This window comes from Apteryx mantelli, chromosome 1 (genome assembly GCF_036417845.1).
Source record: "Apteryx mantelli isolate bAptMan1 chromosome 1, bAptMan1.hap1, whole genome shotgun sequence".
NCBI lineage: Eukaryota > Metazoa > Chordata > Aves > Apterygiformes > Apterygidae > Apteryx > Apteryx mantelli.
The window spans coordinates 54,603,824-54,625,205 of NC_089978.1; positions in this window are offsets into that span (position 1 = coordinate 54,603,824).

Genomic DNA, 21,382 nt, shown 5'->3' on the forward strand with positions numbered 1-21,382 from the left:
CTTTTCAAGTTTTTTGTTTTCAAACCAAGAAAACACTTGTAGAAGTCACAACAGGCCTTTCACGCAATGGCCAGTACGTTGGGAATTATTTCTGCTGTGTAAGAATCATGTATATTAAAGTCTTGACAACAGACCCATTCATATCCTAGATTTCTCATAAGTGAAACACAGTAAAAGTGTTCTATTCTCAACAAAAGAATATCTCAAAAAATCATCAGCACTGCCATATATGTGGTAAAATACCTTCCTTGGTGTGTGAGATACGTTAAAGTTGTGAAGATGGGGCTCCCTTACATCTGTTGAAATAACTAGCTGCGAGTCACTAAGGCAACTGGAGAAGATAAAGACCCCTTGTGATATTACTCCTCTCCATCTCTGTCCCACACAGGCACCCATACACACAAATGCCAGCACATAAACATATACCCATATTCACACAAACAAAAAAAAATGGTGTGCTATTTCTATCTTTCACAGAATATAGTATTGCTTAAAAAAAAGCTTTTTGACTATTTTATTTCCAAAAGTTTGGACATTGCTGTGTGGAAAGATTGCTAAAACTCTTAAATTATTACAGGAAAAAAAAATCTGAATATTTGTAACTATGTTAGAATTATATCTTTGATGAATGGTGGCATCTATAAGGCATTCTTAAATGTACAGAACTATTTTAAAATGTATATAATGAGCAGACAACTTTTAAATGAACTTTTAATTTTTCTTTTGATATACCTTCTGTTGATATATCCTCCATTCAATGTGCCTAGGTGCTGCTGTCACAACACCATCACCTGATAGACATTTAAGGCTGTCTTAACATACTTCTGGTCTTGCTTGAGACACTTCTGTGGGCAATAAGGGAACACAGAGAAACATTTTCATTCTGATATTGAATGACTATTTTATGTTGGGTTCTTAGATCAAATTTCAGTATGTCATACTTTGAAGTCTAAAATGTTCCCATATGTAACCTGCCAAGTGGTTTGGACTACTATTCATGTTTTGATCAAAAAAATCTTTAATCAGTGGCATCAATTTACTTTCCTGTGCACTTGTTTATGTAATGTTCAAAGCATACAGTCTGTAATTTTTTCCCATTATGTCATCTATATATTTGACACATTTTATCTTCTCCATTCTGGTTTTCTTTACTGATCTTTTAAAATATTACAGAATAGAAAAGCAAAACACAGTTTGCTTTGACCTGCCATTGCAGAATGACCTCTATCATCAGTTTTATTTGAAGATTAGATTTAAAGATCTAATTAACTGAAATCTTTAAAAGTAGAATTCATCTGAGCTAATAACTCTAGGCTCCCTTTACAGGGAAGAACAGAACAAAAACTTCTAAAGCATGGTTCATCTAATCTTCCACAGATGTCTAAAATAAGTCAGAGGACTTGTAGACTAAAGGTATTTATTTCTTTCCATCAACTAGAAAGACAACCTGCATTACTCAACTCAACTCAACTTAACTCAGCCGTGGACATGTACTCCCTAGTGAGATGAATCCCATTCTAGAAGTTTTTCCATTTATGTCTCAGAGGTAGATTAGGTCTAATTAGAATGCAGTATTTTTCCACCTCTTTTGTGTATTGATATTTTTTTAATCCAAGATAATTCCATGTTTTACAAATCAATGAAGTAACTTTTTGCATATACTTGATTTTCAGTCTGTAACATCCTCTGAAGTCTGCAAATTGCTATTCATACACAAACATGCACACACACACATATATATAAACTGAATAATAATTTAGATATTTTATTATCCTAAAGGGATTAATAAATTGAATAGCAAAAATGAGTGGCTGATCTGGAAGACTTGATTTATGGACAATGATAAAAAAAGACAAATATGGCAGATTCAGAGAAGTGGAGGTAGCAGGACAATGTGTCAGAGTATTCTGAAAAGTTATTATAGGGGGTAGAAGAACTTACTAAGTTACTGAGGTGATTTTTAGTAGAAAATTTGTGATGAAAAGAAGAAAGATCATTTATAAAAATGTTCTGATTAAAAAGTCTGAAATACTAGAATAATCTTTTGTGGCAGATAGGGTGAATTTACAATAATCACTGTGCAGCATGTTCAGTGAGGGACAGTGGTGTGATGCACTTTGGTCTAACAATGTGATGTCTACATTGCATGTATTCTGGTAGTTTTGTGCTTGCCAACAGAACTGTGATGGTCAGAATTATAGAAACCTCATTATTTTCTAAATGGAGTATATGATACATTGGAAAGACTATTCTAGAGAAGAATAATACCGAATTATCTTGCAGTGACTGAACTGATGTAAAGGTTAATTTAATTACAACTTATCAATGTCTAATTTCTATTACTTTATGCACAATTCTTATGTAATCCTTTTCAGTGCAATGGAAATTTGCCTATTGAAAACTGTATGGTTCAGTGTTTAATACTCAACTAATAATTTGTATATAATATTTCCTGGAAATACAGGATACATTTTGGGACAAATTCAGTTTCCTCCAGTTATCTCAGAATCCTCCCATCCATATCATTGCTTAAACCTTGTTTCCATAGGAAAACCAGTTAAAAATATATTTTTTAGATTTTCATTACTCACACAGTTTATTCCCATAGCCTAACTTATATGAGGCAACTCATATAAGTGTCTAAACTGGAAGGTTGTATCATCTTCTAGAAGCTGGAGTCAGTCATGTAAGTGGAGAGTTGCTAGATGCTGTAATCTTCCATTCCCTCTTTGAAGATGAATGCACAGAAGTGATGCAGGGTGAATCAATGTGTGCCTTACTAATGTGTAAAGTTTTTAAAATACAGAATATTCACTAACAGTGGAAGCTGAATGCAATGTATGTCAGGCTATCCGTTGGTATTAAAGTTTCACTGAATTTTTTAACCTTATTTTTCCTTACATATGTACTTAACAGGAAACAGGCCTTTTTTGCAAGAAATGCATATTCAGAAAAGGACCTTTTTCACTGAAAAAGTATGGCTGTTGAAAAAAAAGGTCTTTTTGTGCATATACAATTATCAGGAAAGGGGCTTTCTCACACAAAGTACAGGTATTAGGAAACTACAAAACTACTCATTCTGCCATTTTTATGGCAATATTTGAAGTTTTATTTATGTTAAACACATGTTGAGATCAGATGCCATCTGCTTCCATTTTGACTTTGATGATCTTCACTGATGAAAGAAAACACTTGACAGATCCTTCCCATGGGGATTGGGATCTATGTCATTGTGAAAGACATCACCTCTGCATCTAAATATTATAGGCAAAATAGCTGAATAGTTAGCCAAAGAAAAAAAAAGTTTCTTAATGCCATCTGTCAGCTATCAGTACCTGGGATCCTTCACAAACTTTTAGATGTGGTAAAGGAACAGAATGAGATACCATTTTTTACTTCAGTGGCTAACACCATACCCTTGAACAAGAGCAATACATCCATAACTATCATGCTACTTCTATCTGTGGGGTGTATGATACCAATCATCAGTTACAATAGTCCTGCTGCCATAAAGGTGTTAAGGCAGAAAACAGCTTTGGAATGGATCGGATCTTTCTTTTCTGACTCAACAATCATGTTTATTATATGTATTTAGATCTGCATGGAGCACTGCCTTGTTTGTAAGAACAGGGGGGAATTTTCTAGAATTTTTTAGTTTGCTTTTCAGATGATCTTCCTGCAACTATTCCATGCATGAATCTGTGTCATGACCTGATTCATCATTTACTGATACCTATATAAGTCAAGAATAGCTACTGTGAAGTATGACAGTGGCACAAAGCATATTTCTAGAAGAGAGGAATTAGCATGTCTTGGTTCATCATGCACACAGTACAATGATGAATCATGGAGTAACTTCTTTTCACTTACCGTAAGTGCATTTAAAAAGGGAACATTACAAATTCATGGGTCATCAGTCCTGCTTTTCACATTCTCTCACATACTTCCCTAAACTACCAGCTATTTTGTAATACAACTTAGTGTTTCAATAATCTCTAACAAAAAATCAATTCAGTTCACCTTTAAACACTATCCTGATAAAGTACAGCAATGTCTTTACCTAGGAAAATGTATCTTTAAGGGTGAGCTGTATGTCCAGAAAGATTCTGATTTACACTGAAATGATTTAAAAACAAATAGTTAGGTGTTCTGAATGGAAACATATTTTTTGGAAAATGTTTTTACAATTTTTTTTCCAGATTGGGAAATAGCTCTAACTCTACATAAGTGTTAAGATAATGTATTATGTGTTGCTTTTTTTTTTTTTTTAATTTCTTAAGTTTGGTTACATCACAATAAGACAAATTCTTAAAAATCTTTTCTGTTTCATGGAGTACTGTTATTGCTATGTGTTTCAAGCACACATCATAGATCTTGATGTTGAAAGGTATAATATACTTAACTGTTATTCATTTCCCAACATCCTGATTGAGTTTACTCTCCCAGATCTTAAATCTCCATGTTAATAAGCAGATGCCTCATTGTTTATTTTCTTTCCCCCCCTGTTTTTTTAAGATTTTATTAAGTTTTTATATTAATGTGATGTAATATTCTTGTGATTATGATTTTATTTTTTCCAAAGGAAGGTAAAGAAATGGATTAACATCTGATGGTACCCTAGAAAAATGTGGTGAAAGTTTTTGGTTAATCCAGTTTTGCTTTTCTTTTCTTTTTTTCCATCCAGCTTGTTTTGGCTATGAGTTAGAAGCTCAGTCATACTTCTGCAGTTCACTAGTAACAATGGTACTAGCTTAGATAAAGAATAAGAACGTCCAAGAATAAGAGACAGTACACTGGGTAAAGCACCATGAACTTTTCTTACATCTCACAGAAAATACTTTATGAGTCAAAAAAAAAAAAAAAGAAATAGGGAACACTATTTAAAGTCCTACTGACCTACCTAGGTTTGTATCATCAAGATGAATGGAAATTGTAGTTACTTCCCATAAGAGCTAGCAATCTACATTAAACTTATGTACTATAATTAAAGATGAGGTGTAACAATAAGGCTGGAAACAAGTCAAATTGTAGTTAATTAGCAAAGAAAGGTCAACCACAGGAATATTTTCACTAAAAATATTGTAAGCAGAAATTAAAAACACTTCAGAATAACTGCATCACAAAGTACAATGCAATTTTTCTTTTGTAATGCAGAAATCTACAATTAACTACATGGTCTTCCTCATGTTTAGATGGCAGTAAAAATGTCAAAACATCAGTTGATACTAAATAATTGAGTAATTTTTGCTTTAAAGGTTCCCAAAAGAAAATATGACATAAGACAAAGTTTGTTACTCTGTTCCCTACTTTTTTTCAGCCAATACATATCAGATTGCTAAATCAACTAAAAGCTGTGAACCAAGTCAAACAGAGGAATTAGAAATAAAATGATGCTCCTATGGAAGAAAGAAAAAAAAAAAGATTAAGTGAAAACCAAACAGAAAATAATTTTTATATTCATTCTGAGGGAAAAAAGAGAGATTTGAAGATACTTGGTGGTCTTCAATATATTACATATAGAAATCAAATGCTTCTCAGTGGGAGTGTTGTAAATTTACTATTATTTTTACAAGTTTCTTTTATATTAAAAACAGGGGATAAGGTTATTCCAATTCTTTCCTTCATAAACTAGAGGTCAGAGGCTTTAAACTACTTGAAAATTCAGTTTGTGATACAGAAAGCTCACAGAGACAGAAAAATAAATGTAGATTTCTGTTTTAGCAGCAATGTATTTTTTGTTTACAACCAGATTTCCATAGGCTCTATGTGGAAAGGCATGTAATGCTTGTGAACTTGAAATTTTATCTGCTTTTAAATCATGTATGTATTTAGAAATATTTCCACCACAAAGATTCTATGAACTGAATATGTTAGTAAAGTAAAAATAATAATTTAAGATAACTAAAATAAATATTTTATGCTCTTAGGATATAGTCTTAGTACTATAGTACATAGTACATAGTACTAGTATAGAAATACTAGTGATTAGGTTGTAGTGAGATTTAATTTATATCTCCAGAAGCTAATATCTAATGTAGGTGGGAAGGCATTTAAATAATTCCATTAGAGAAAAAAATCTGTATCACCCTGCCCTGGGGAAAAATATAAAAGAGGGAGCTACCTAACAAGAAATTGATTTAATGAACCACTTCATTCACTTCTAGGAATAGGGTTTTCCTACAATCATATCACCAAATCTGGCAAAGAGATACAAGGATGCACAAGACATGAGGCCTTGCATATTCGTAAGATTCGTAGAGTAGTAATGTGTTTCCATATATGTCAACAAAGCCTGTTTTAAACCAAGCCACCAAATATTGTTTTCTTGCAGTCAGAATTATTCTTCCGGATTAATCTTTGGAGAGTCAGAGGAGGAAACTTTCATACTTCTCATCCTCTTGGTTTTCAAATTCATCCTCTGCCTCCTCCAGAGAGTTATTTGTATATGGGAGAGTAGATTCATGTGAGGTGGGTTTCTTCTCCAGAAGACAGGGAACAAATTAGGCCAATGAGATTATAATTTGTATACTGAAAAAATTAAGGAAAGTAAAATTATTTCTTTATAGATATAAGTGGGGTAGTTCATGATTCCTTTCAAGTGGTGCTCTTCTGAAATATTAATTTAAATCATACTTCTGATTTCATCCCTTTGTTACCTCATGTATCATATTCCATATTTTTCTATGGGAAAGGATGCCTGATGTATAAAATATGTTTAAAATATCAAGAAACTCATTGTTTTTTCACAGAAAAAGTATGAAGCTGAAGTCTGAAATTTCCCAACTATGCCACAGCACAGAGCTGTAGAATCTGTTTAACAGAATACAATAAAATATAAAGTATTCTATAAAAAGAATGTCATTTGACAAAACGGAACTGACTACATCAGTTCTAACCATTCATCCAGCAAAATCTCTCTCCTATTCATGTAATTAAAACTGCTAAAATGTAACGATTTTATCCAAAGCCTCCTAGGAAAAGGTGTATCATCCTCACCAACTTTGGACTAGGAACTATGATAATTTATTTATTTATTTTTAGTTTTAATATATTGGATATGTACTATTAACATTAGAAAACAAATACATTGCAAGTGCACAAAAAAAAAAAGTCATGCCTTCTTACAAGTTGATATATGTCAACACCAGCAGGAAGTGCCTTTTTTATAAGTGTGAGAACCACAGATATCTATAAACAATCATCAGTCTCTTTGTATTACTGAGCTATTGCAAACTTTGTTTAAAGGTTGCTGCTGAATATTTTCAGGGATGAACAAATCACAAAAGAAAACATGTTCATAAATAATTTATCTAGAATATTTGCAAAATCTATGTATATATTCAGGGATTATTTACCTTGCTTTCTAGTTAGTAGTATAATGAAATATTTGCAGTATGGACATGACAAAAATATTCTGAGATTCATTTTTTTTAATGTATTTAGAAATTTTGAGTCTTACCTACAAATAGATTATCCTTACATCATAAATCCAGAAACATGAGGAAAGTATAGGAAATTCTTCACTCTCTGCCAACAGATTATCAGCACAACAAATCTTTATCATTACCTTACTTGCATTTCCAGTCATAGACCATGACACCATTGTGTAAGGAGCTGTATAAAACAGTTCCTGCCCCAGATAGCTTGAAACATAAATCAAGAGATGGAGGGCAGATAAGACAATAAAAAAAATTCTAATATTGTTGATTTATGTGAAATTTTAGAAGAAAACACAGTATTAGCACTGCCGACATTCACAGGTTTCAGAACCTGAAACCTAGATGTGCTTCGGTGAACTTCTAGTCCCAATGCCGTTGTTTGGACTTCTCTGTAGGAAGAGAGACCTATATCCGTTATTTAACTGTTTCTTTTTACACTGACAAATTAAGCATAAAGGAAAAAAGGGTCTTCTCAAACTGTGTTCAGAAGGTATCGTTTAAAGCCCACAATGAGAAAACTCAGTGATCTCTTAGCAAATCGGAGCCAATCCTAATTTACATGGTTGTCTGATTTAATTGTCCAATATAAGCTCTTGTTTGAGGAATTAAGTGAAACTTTGGGACTATGTGTAGAATTAATTTCATCCATGAAAAGGGCCTTTGGGAACTACTTCCTTGTTTAATCACTGCAAACTTGTTTGTTTGTATAAACAAACAACAAAAAAGAAAATCTCATGGCACTGGTGGGTTGGTTGGAAAAACTACCTGGCACTTTATTTTGTCTGAATCTGTGCAATGAATTCACATTACCCCTTGGATTCACAGCCATAAAGGGAACAGTTCAGAAAAAGCAACTAGAATTTTGTACAGACAGTAAAAAAAGTTGGATGATTCTCTTGCGAAATATGTCTCTCTCTCGATCAACTTGGTGAATTTACTCTCAGCATTTTTATTTAATTTTGCTGGGTTTGTGAGGATAACTTTTATCAGTAGATGAATCTTCACCAAAGATACAAACAGGCATTTTCTCTTTAAATTTTCAGGCTTATTAGTTTATCATTTGGATTTTCGAAGTTTTCATAATATCACAGAAAAGAAATCTGTCATACAGCCAGGTATGGAATTAAGATTTTTAGGATTTGCAATCCAAAGGCTTAATCACAAAACTATGCTGACTTTTCGCTAAAGATGGCACATGTAATCTGCTGAATCAGCCAATTCATCAATTCATCAATTCATCACAGGATTTATCATAACTTCAAGGAAACTACTGAAATCTCCAAATGATCTTGAAATTATCATTTTTGTTGCCAGTTTGGGCTTTTTAAAAAAAACATGTAGGTTCCATGATATTGAATAGTTAATGAAAACAGGCTGTACGCACTAATGAAGAAACCTGTCAAAAGATAAAACTCTCTCTTGAACTGTTATTCTTACAATAACTACAAAACTGGTAGTTACGTTCAAAAATATTTTTTCAAAATTTAAATTTGAAAAAAAGAAAAATTAAAAAAATTGATTGACCAGAATGAGTAATAAAACCAACTCCTTATACTGTAATTGAGAACAAGTTCCTTTTTAAAGTATTGTAACTTAATTGCATTGAAATTAAGGGAAACTGAGTCCACTTCTGGTATAAATAAGGCCACTGTTTATAAAACACTTTGGATCTCTGCCTTTAAAGGAAAGTAGGTAATTAACCAAATGCAAGATATTATTTGTTATTAACTAGTATTTTTAACCTTTAAGTTTATTGGAACTTTTCTAAATTCTTGCAGTGTTTCTTTCAAGAGTGATTAGAATAAGATACATAATATCAGTCCGAAGATCCTTAAGGCACAAGGACCATAATTGTTGACAGTTCAAAGGACCAGTTCATGGCCTGGTATTAGTGTTTTTTATCCATAGAGCTCAAAGACTGACATTGCAGGGATATTACCAATGTGATACCTAGACAGTTCTAAGAAGTGAGTAAAAAAATTAAGTTCTATTGTTAAAAGTAATTTCAAGAATTTTATTGGCCTTGCAAACCACTTATAAATTTTAATGCTTTTGTAAAATCATTTACAATTTTTTTCTCCTGTTTTGGTATAAAAATGCAAACAAAAGAATAAAATAAATGAACTGATAAAACTAAACTTGCCTATAATATAACAAATTGTATACAAGATTCTGCCAAAAAGAAAAGTAGACAAATTTAAAAAAGCAGCAGGCAAAAGAGTAATTTTAGCTCACTTGTAAAAGTATTGGCTATTAGTTGTATTAACAATACTAATAGAGAAAACAGTGCCAGTCTAAAGTGAAATTTCATAGTACTAATTTCTATCCTTGGGTCTCTGTTGTCCTAACTGCAGAATCTGAGTGCTCTCACTTAAATACGGTATGCCTAGTTAGGTCATGGATGAATTTGCTAAATCAAATTTTCAGATGGTTACAGAATCAGTAGTTTCATAGAAACTATATTGATTTATATCAACTGGGAATAAAATCCCATGAGTTTTTCCTATGTTAGAATAGACTTTATCAGGGATAAACATGCACTGCTTCTCTGTTGGGAGTACTGATAATTTTGTGTGCATCTGCAGTTGCTTCTGCAACTTTTTCCCTTCAATAATTCAGGAATGGTAGAAATCTATTTGATTCAGTATGATGCTATGTATAATAATTGATAATACTATGGTATATAATAATAAAGATGATAGTATGATAATTCTGTTTTTATAATATCTTTCACCCTGAAAGGTACCAAAGCGACTAACAGAACACAACAAAGAATCTGCAGCATAGCAAATCTTTTTAATATTTATTGTGATATGCCACAATAAATTAGGCAACAAAGTGAAGGAAGGCATTTTAAACTGAAACTCCAGTGTGAAGGAGAACAGACCAGATGTAATTATCCTGGCTGGAGTCTGTTCAGGGTATAAGTGTTAACATTCTTACTTTTGCCATGAGATCTTAAAATTGCCATAAGGTTTTCACTTTAATGTTTCATTTGACAGACATTACATTCAGAACACAATTTAGCACACTGATGTAATACTGACATTCTAAGCTCAAAGAGAAAAATGCCACTAATAAATCACCAGAACTGAAGTTCATGGTGCTTATGGGTTCAGCAGAGACAGGATATTTTTTCATCTGACACTAGCTATCTAGAAGCTAGGTGGTTATCCTAGGCAAGATATCTAATCTTTTACAGCCAGTGGAGAAAGACGACACCTCCATCTAAAAAAGATTTAAAAGATAGGGTTAAATGGCCTTTATCTACCCACCATAAAGGGAGCTAAGAGAATAGTAATGACAAGATAGCTAGCTTCAGATGTTTTAAGTTAGATAAGATGAATCCCAAACTTGGTAACTACTGATTCAACCTCATGTATGACTGAAACACAGCAAGTCAGAAGTATAGAAGAATTCAGTAAAAAAAAGTCATTGATAGGTAGTGGAAGAGTTAGAAATTAATGTTTTCCACTGTCACATACATTCCCAAGGGCTACAGGAACTGATTTTGAATTCTTGTTCAACCTCTTCACTGTCTGATGATTTATTTAGTGCTTTCTTCCATGCTCTAAGGGAGGTATGTACATGGATGCAAAACATCAGGTTTGAGTTCAGGTAAAGAAAGACACTAATGATACCCTAAAGGAAAAGCAAATGCTTTGAGGAACTGGACAGAAAATTAATCTCATCTTCTGTTAATCATCTTCTAATGATTAATCATCAAGAAAAAAAATTTAATCTCAGAGTCATCTTGAAATAATCTTCATTACTTGTAGATTCATTTTTAGAATGAGCCAATGACAATGGATAGCCTTCCTGCATGCTTAGCTTAACAGTAGAATATGCTCAGCATTCCTAGAGGAGAAGCGGCTCTCATTGATTTGTTCCTTTGTCACCTCCATGCTTAATGCAGAGTAAAAGCTCCTTTCAGCAAGGACAGAGCCTAGTAGAGGCCCAGTAATGTCTGGAGCATTTTGGTTTTGCCAAAACGCAACTTACAATACTACTAATAATGTAAATACTAATGTTATCATACTACTAAAATGTTAATATTTCTTGATCTTACTTTGAAAATCATTTACACCCCCAATTTTGTGCGGTATCCACCACTTTGTTTAAGCAAGGTAGACTACAATCCAGTGTAACTTTACTAGTCATCTACCCAGCTGTTACTCTATATGACCTTGACTCGGCTAAACAATCAAATACGTGCTTAAAAATATCCCTATGTGCTTTGCTGAATCAGAGACTGACCTTTTAATACATTGGGAACATATTGTTGTACAACTTGCAGTCCCCTCAGCCATTTTTGTTATAAATGAGAGTTTTTATTCCCTCAGCTGCTCTCCATTTGCTTGCCATTTACATGCTCCAAGGCAGCCAATTAGCAATTACAAGAGGCAATACACAACACAGAACTGACAGAAATAACATTTTAACTTTATAACTACTATAACATAAAATCAGCAAATTTTTCATCTCATGTTACTCTCACATAAAACACAAAACTGCATCAACGTATTGGTGTTGTGTTTTTGTCTGTTATATACAATAAGACCCCCCAAATAAGTGATTAAAAAGCATCTCATACTTCCAGAAGTACCTATTACATTATATGATAGTTCTTGGTTGTTTATTTTTTTTCCTTTTTTGATTGCATAAGTTATCCTTAAAATGCTATTGTCCACCAGCATCAATTAGGCCGCTGATCTTCTAATTAATTAGCAGATTTCAGTCACTTCCTATCCTAGAATTAAGAGTATCTTTGATGCCACAGTGTAATATCTGTAGTATAAGGGTAACATGTTAGCAATGACTACCGGAGTATCTGATAAATCTTCAATTCATAAACAATAATGAAAAACAAACAAAACCCCAGTTATGAAGTCAAGATTAAAACAAAACCCCAAAGCAAAGCACTATGTTATTTTCCATTAGGCAAGATGTAATAGCTAGAGAAGATGTAGAGTTATGGTGTTTCCCAGACAACTCAGGTAAAGTCATGTTAAATATTCCTGACTTTGCAATAGACTGCACTCAATTTAATTTCATTTTAGGCATATGATCTGTAGTGAATCTGAATAGCAAAGAAACAGACTATAACTATATCTGTTAAATGTAAAGGTTCTTATTTTGCAAACTGATCTAAAAACATCCCCTTCAACTCTGCAGTTAGTAGAATTATGATCCAATTATACCATATCTCATTTGATTACTCTTTTCTCTATAAATAAAACAAAAATATTTTTTTCACATCTTTATTTCTGATACTGACTTCTTCTGAACACTGTAGAATGCTTAAAATTAATTTACAGAACATAATGATTAAATTTCTAAGCAATATAGAAAGCTTTAGGTTTTCCTGTAACACATGCATAACACTCATTCTCCGGTATTGAATTCTCAAACAATGTCAATAACTTTCTTTCGGCTCCAGTTTGTTATTACTACTGAGGAACATCTTTAAAATTTTCACCATCTTCTTTAAACATACCCGTGACAGCAGCAGTTTGTGCTTTGCCTGTGCTGGCTTCTCCAAAGTAGCATCAGTCTTTTCGTGTCTTTGAACACCTGCTGCACTCCTATCACATTTTGCCCTGTAGACTGTGTATAGAAAAACAGAGTGGGGCATTTTGCCAGAAGCTGTAAAGGCATACAAGCGGGAGGCCTTTAACATCGGATGATTTGGGGTTTGTTTTTTTAGGTTATTAGTGAAAAATATTTCAAAATAAGATATCACTGTTGTGATGCTAATGCAAAATTCAGAGAATCCACTAGGGCTATTATTTAACTCATGTAACTTCAATCATCAGAAAGTTAGTCATCTCATTTTTGATCTCTTGGTGATTAATAGAGAGGGACAGACATTTAAACAGGCCCTTTATCAAGGGCTTGGGAGAGGAGACAGGGAGGACCCTCTCCAGGTTTGCAGATGACGCTAAACTAGGGGCAGGGGGACCAGCCAATACACTGTAGGGCAGGGCTGCCATTCAGAGGGACCTAGAGAGGCTGGAGGAATGGGCCAACAGGAGCCTCATGAAATTTAATAAGGACAAATGCAAATCCTGCCCCTGGGAAGGAAGAGCCCCTGGCAGCGATACAGGCTGGGCACTGACGGGCTGGAGAGCAGCTCTGGGGATCAAGCCCTGGGGGCCCTGAGGACCAGGGAGCTGAACATGAGCTGGCAGTGCACTCCAGCAGCAGTGCACACTGGCAGCATCCGGGGCTGTGATAATGGAAGCACAGGCGGCTGATGGAGGTGTCACTGCCCCGAGGGCATCCCCCGCCCTCCCTGTCCCTGCCCACCTCCCTGGGCCTCACCTACCCCGCCTGGCCATGGCCCCCCAGACTCCCACCCCAGCCCTGGCCTTGGCCTGGCCCCAGGCCCGGCCCCGGCCCCGGTCCAGCCTGCGGTGGCACCCAGCACCCCCTGGGGTTGCGGCTGCCCCGACTCCCCCTGTGGTCCTGCTCCCTTGGGGCAGGGGGACGGGACCTGGCGGCCAGGCCTGGCCTGGCCCTGCCGGCAGCCCCCGCCACTGCCAGCCACGGGGAGCCCCCAGCCCACACAGCACCCTGACAGTGCAGTCTCTGCCCTTGGAGGTTTTCCAGACCCAACAGGATAAACCCCAGAGCAATTAGGTCTGAAATAAATGTTGACCTTCTTTGAGAGGAGGTTGGTCTAGATGACCTTCCAAGGTGCCTTCCAGCCTGAATATTACCCTATGATTGTATGTCCTGGAAGAGTTTTGCATGACTGTTTTGATCAATGAAAAATGACAGAAGATACAAATTTTGTCTATAAATGCCTTAACGGGTTAAACACCAAGAGGGTAAAAGAGCTACTCAAGGAAAAAAATAGGTTTTGCATAAGACCAAATCAATATAGTTATTAAAAAATACATACATCAGAGCTAAGATTCATCCCATTTAATTAGGAACACAAATAAATACAACCTATTTTTATGAAAGAGATTGGTTTATGAAAGAAATGCATAGTTAGGTGGTATGCAATAGCTTCTATTCCTTATAAGCTAGCAGGGTTTGTTTTGCTTAATACTGGTATAATTATCATGCTCTTCAATGTATTAAAAACCAATAAACATACCAACAAAAATATCTGTTTGACATTCTTGCCTTGATTTGTATTTTGATGCAGCATTTTTTCCTTTCACTTCTATTTAAACAATTCCATATTCCACACGCAAACACCAGAACAGTATCCTGATGGGAAATGTTACTATTTACATTTTAAAGAGTTAAAAGGATTTCACCAGCTTTTAACCTTATTTTAAAGTTCAGGTCCAACTCACTGCTCAGAGAAAGCTGGTTAGCACTGTAATGTCTTAAGAGCTACACTGCATCAGCAGTGATCAGGATACACTGCTGCATTTAAATTCTTTGTTTTTGACTGATTTACTGGATGAATTATCCAAATGGTGGAGAGTGAGGTTTATTTTAATGATTTAATTTAATACTATTCAAATATTGAAGTAAATGGGTTTGTTTGTTTATCCTTCTGAATAATCACTTCTATGTTTTTCTGTATATTAAATATTACAGAAAGTGATTTTGCAAAGCAGTTAAATGTGAACCACTCAATGCAGTTGCTAACTATTTGATTTGAAGCTATATGACCTCAACTACCACTCTAAAGCACTCTCCATCGAGTGGTAGAAAAGATAATAATTCATACAAAGAAGAGGTAATTGTTTATTACCTTTAAGTGTTCAGTCCAGGCTGCAGAAGTGAATAATGCAGTCAGCAATTTCTGTGTTACGAAAAGCGATGCCTTGAAAGAGATTTTTGTAAAGGTCTAAACCGATGTTTTCTTTGGCAGGTTAAAAAAAGAGAAAGTATTTTTCACAGAAGAAAATTAGTCAAAGAATTTCTCTGTTATAATACTGTAGAAAGACCTGTTATACAACAGTCCTGTAAAGTACAAAAGACTGTCTTTTTAAGGACTAAAATAACCACAGAATTAGTAAAGCATAATTTATAAATTACTTTCAGAATAAAGTTTTTCAACAAACAAGACAGGCTGATCAAAGTTAGATAGCAATTCTGGAAAGAGCTACATCCTTAATATCAAAGTAAAGAGAAAAAAAAACATATAATATTTCTTAATTAATTTATTTACTCACTTGAAAAAAGATGCCACTTAAAGCATTGTCCATGGGCATATATCATCAAAATAATTGGAATTTTTTATGAATTTGATACAAAACTACAACAGGAATGTCAAGTAATTTTCATTTAATGAGAAAAATGCACTTGATTTTATCTGTACAGGAAATAAAGAATAGGAAAATTATAAAGGTGGAAAAAAACCCTATATTTATAAATGAGAAGCTATACATTCTTTGTATACCAGGAGAGTTTATTAATTATGTTTTGTGTAATACCGAAGATGTTAAGAACAATAATCGTTATTTTGTTATAAAAATTTGTAAGGTTTAAACAGAATTAATGACAGTAGAAAACAAGAAGACTTACCTTTACAAATAGATAGCATATATATGAAAGAATCAAAATAAATTACCATGTTGAAAAGGCTAAATCTAATCCAATCTTTCTGAGCCATGAGAGAGTTTTTGGCAGCATACTACAGGGATTTATGCTGGGACCGCTGCTGTTTCTTTATGTAAGTTATTAGGTTAGTGATATTTAAAGATAAAGTATTTTCAAAGTAAAATAATTTCCAATTTTAATTTAAAAAAAGAAAGATAATTCAAAGTACTGAGATCTGTAAGCATCCATGAAGCAATAGCAAAATATTGTGAGTAGCAGCTAATTTTTATTTCTAATCCATTGTCTGGAACATTTTACAATTCTGATGTTAAAAGAACACTGTGAAAGCATGTTTGCAACAAACTGTTGATACATAGGAAAAGCAAACTATGTATCTGAAGTGAGGTTTACATATTTGTAGTTTTGGTGGTGTGTCTGATGTACAGTTTAGCAGAGTTATGAGAGATCAGTAACTGATTTCAAAAACTGGGGTAAAACTGTGATTGGGGTAAAAAAGAAAACATGAGTGTTTTTGTCCTAATTACATCACACATTTCATTTTCAGGGTTTTATTTCACTTTAACTATAGAATGAGATTAATTTCTTAATAAAACTTTGAAAGAAATAGTTGGGGGATTCCTACCACCTAATTTTAGTCACCTAGGTGAGGAGTCTCAGCTAAAAACACTGCATGGAATCCAGTATGTCTAATTCATGCATCTAATTTGGACTTGCTAGATGGTTGAATTTGACCAACAGCATGTGTTAGGTGTCTGTAGTAGGGTGCTGACAGACCATGTAAAGTCCTATATATTCACCTTCCAAAAGGTGCAGAATCTGTGTCTTCACAGACAATCAGAAAAAATCAGATCAGCTATAGCACTATTACTCTAAATATGAATTTAACAATTTAACCTCACATTTTAACCTAGATTTTAAAATGGGGATCCATATTATTGTTTAGGCCTTAATATTTATTGCAAATAGTAAGGGTGCATGGAAGTACTTTTGGAAGACAATGCGAGAAAGTGAAAGTCTAAAAGCTAGATCCAATAAATCACCTGGTGTGAGATTCTTCTCTACAATTCAAGATCTCCAGAAGGTTAACATGACATAGTTATTCAGACTCTTTTGTAGCCAATGTAGGGAAATAGACTTTTAAAGGGTACAGTTCATTTGACTTTACGTATCCATTATCATAGGATGAAATGAATCACACTCCAAAGCAGCCTCTTCTTTCCACTAATGAAGAAAAAGAAAAGAAAATCTAATTGACTAATTCTGGTTGAGACCTCTACAGAGTAGACTTCAGTGGTTGGATTCAGTTGCATAAACCTATGCCTTTAGTGCCATTTGAGATGCTCTTGGGTACCTGAGATCAGCCACTGAAGCTGGCAGATATACCATGGGACTCCTGCCCTTCTGAACTATCCACTGGGAAGCAAACAATATATTAAACAGCATCGCAAATGGCACTAAATGTCTAAGTTTAAGCAAACGAATTTCACTCAAAATCAGGTGCAAAGCCAAGAATTTAAAGGGTGAGTTAATTAAAATGATGGCATCACAGCAGAAGTGAAAAAGCTATGAATACCCATCATTCTTAAACATAATGCATACTACATTTTTATGTGATCAAGAGTCACAAGACAAATACATTCCTTAGTCAGTCAAGGAGAGGAAACTTTATGGGAGCATTTCATAAGTTGGAGATAAAATCAAATTCCTAGAGATGTGACCGTTCTATTACAGAACAGGCATGTGAGTGGATCTCAGAGCTATATAAAATGTTAGACTCAGCAGTGTCTTCTTTTTTTCTATAGCTGGGGATTCTGGGAATTTAGATATGTACAAAATAGGAGCCTCAATCTGAATAGTCATCTAAATTCTTTCATGCTCAGTAGATAGTTATAGGCAAATAAAAGGTGCAATTCATCTGTCAGTTCAGCTCCCTTCACAGCTCTCTTTTCATCTCTTCATTGGCACTGGTCATTACAAATCCTCTGCCAGGCACATGACAGAGCTTCAACACAGAAGCCACATTTGACTTGTGAGCTGTGCGGTCACTCTATGCAAGGTATAACCAAAGATTAAATTAGTTTCAGGAGAACTCAGATTGAAATCTGTGGGAGGGCAACCAAAAAAACTTCATTGTGATACAGTGATTAGTCTCTCAAAGGTTAAAAATTTTTATTGTAATAAAGATTTCTTAAATCTATCACAATGCTAAGTAGTAAAAAAAGTTCTTAAGAATATATTACAGAGAACATCCTTGCTTTATCAGAAAGACAGACCTAAAATTGTACCTCTTTTTATTCTTTCAGTTCTATAATTCTGTTGAGTTGAAGTTAAACACAGTAAAGTATATGTGAAGGCTGATTATGGTGCATGAATTGCTGTGATATCTGCATAGATAAGTATTATTATTACTAGTGTTATATAAGGAGAGTAGATAAATTTGTAAGTAAAATCAAAACTGCAAAAGAAAAGGGGTTCTGGCATCTAAAATTGTAGTCCTTGTTCTGCCAAGCTGGTCTTTACTGCACTTCTGTTTTCAGATACTCTCTCAAAATGATTCAGTGTTATAGATATGTGTGTTTTAATTTACTTTTGGCATTTTAAATGTAGCTGTCATCATATTTTAGTATGATCAAACATTACTACACTAGAACAGTCTAAAGAAAAATAAGGATGCAATCATATATATTTTAATAGTGAGTTTTCAAATAGAATATAAGCCTCATTAACTTGAATCAAACATCAGAATTAACTTGAATTAAATTTGAGTGGAATTGTGTTCTAGATTTTCATTTGGGTCTTTGGCAATCTCTCCTAAAATATTTGCATAATTTTACAAGTATTGGTTGAATTAGTGATCTCTCCATGATTGCTCACAAATAATGGAGAGCTGGATAAGTGCTAGGAACATCAGTTAAGTCCTTTGAACAAAATTCTTTTTATTCTGGATGTTCTGAATTTCAGCACATGAGAATATGGCTTTTCCATGAAAATAGACATTAGAGATTAGTTACCATATCTCTGGAGAATTAGCTCACTGGGATACAGATGCTATGTGATGGAAACAGGAGAGAAAGCTGGGTGGATGCAGTCGGTTCAAATTTAGAAAACAAAGCAAAACAAAACAACAAAGAGAACCTCCTGTTAGATAAGAGTTTGACCTGATTCATGAACTTCCTATACTGGATCTCTCCATAACTGAATTTTATATGTGACTTTTAGAAGATGAAAACTGAGCTTCTGGCCTGGATACATTTTATCTAATTTAGTGCCCTTAATTAGATTCCTGAATTTAGGGAGGATGAATCCAGGCCCAGTAGGCTCCCCTAAATAAACAGGATATTTACAGACCTTTAAGAATGTTCAAATATATAGAACTTCAAAAAGAATTTTTTTCACTTGTGGTGTTACATCCTTTCATTTAAATATGTCTGCATTACTTCCAAACTTCGATGACAACTTTCCTTCATCACAGATACCAAAAACATAAAGATCCTCTTAAAAAAAAAAAACAAAAAAACCCCCTCCTCTAATATTTCTGGTTCATAAAAAAAAAAATCCTTTTATTTTCTAGTAAAATCAATAGTTAAATATGTATTGTTTCTAACAGAAATGTAATCAGTAATGCTTACATGCTTTTCCTTACCATTCAATAAAACGTTATATAAACTATTTAGACTACATTCATAGTATTTATAATCAATGTGAATTAACAGCATTATAATTTACTGGGTTATCTCAAACACCTCTTTAAAATATTATCATGAGACAAGCTTTCTTTCTATTTTCTGGAAATTCCCCAGTGTTTCAATATTTAAGGAAATTAATCAGCATTGTTTCAGATACTCTTCAGATACCTCTACCAGTTCTTTTAATGCTTTTAGCTGCAAGGGTTTGTTTGTTTATTTAATTAAGAATTTAACTATTTTTCTGTGTAGTTTTAATTAGTTTTCTATCAGTATGATCCCTTTCAGAATGAAAACTCTTTTATTATTTAATGTGCATACAAGGTCAGTCCATCTTCCTTCTCTTAATAAATAACACAGGTTCTTGACATTGTTTCCAAGAATCTGTATAAATCAGGATTTACAGCACTGAGATCAAGAGCTAATAAAACAATTGAAAATATAAGTTCAAATCGTTTGCTTTTCTGATCTTACATGTCCTCTTCCAAAGTCTCAGACAAAAAAAGGATAAAATATAATTGTTTTACTTTATATTAATTTTTTCCACAGCTATCTTTGTTTGTATATCTAAGTGGACTTTTGTTTAATATTGCTTTTAAACTGAACTGCTTAAAACAGAATTGGTTATGGAGGTCTTGTCTTGATTAAGATGTCATAGACTGATTCATGTCATATCTGTTTACATACACAGCTTGTAAACTTACAGATTTAAGGAAAAGTTGTTAGAAAAGTCTGAAATATGTGGACAGCTTGGCTTGATGGCGGGCTTAATCAATGGCAGGCAATGTGGCAAATTAGGTATGCTCTTGTCTTTATGAATGTATTTTACTTTTAAATGCATATCTTTTGGAAATGATTGCATCTGACATAAGACCTTTCTAATTTCCAATATGTTAATAGCAGGGATTATGTTGTGCATTGGTCAGCACAAATCCTTCTCCTGTACCGATTTGGGTTGATTCTTTTGCTTATAACAGCGACTATACAGCATTCATATACAGTTGTACAAATTCTAGTCATCTAATTGTTCAAGGAAAGATCCACTAGGTCCAGATAAAACTCATTGTTACCATAATAACTGAGATGAGTTGATTTGCCTTGTCTGGTAAATTTTCTTGAAAGTTTTGATTAATTACCATGTAATGCAAACATGCTTATACAGTAAAAACAAATCCTTAAAATTTTCAAAAACCTATATTAAATTTTTTTTTTTTTTTTAATCCCAGCTTGAAAAATTAATCATCTTTCTCTGAAAGTCCTTTTTCAGAGGTGGCTTTCCGTCCCAGACCTTCTGTCTCTCTGGATGTTGGTGTGGACCTCTGTTTCTTCTGGTAGCCAACTCCTCCAGGTACTTCACCTTCAGAGACACGCACGCACATACATGGCTCCCAAGTCACTTAACCTACTCGCTGGCTAATCCAGCTTGATATTTGCTAGTGGTCACATACTAATGTACATAAAATCAGTCACTCCAGTTCTTGGCAAGACCTCTGTGAACCATGGTCCTAACTCCAGTTGATGGCACTTAGACCTCCATACACACAAAAGCATATACCAGAGAGAGAGCCTTTCACCTATGAAAGTAGATAGAAACGAAGTTTATTAAGAAGATGGTACAGACTGTGCTGATCAGACACAGGTATGGCCAAAAAAGTGTACTGACCAGCAGCCTATCCACAGGCAATGAGCCCCTTTTGTTCCCTTATCCTATGATTTCCCTGTGCTTAT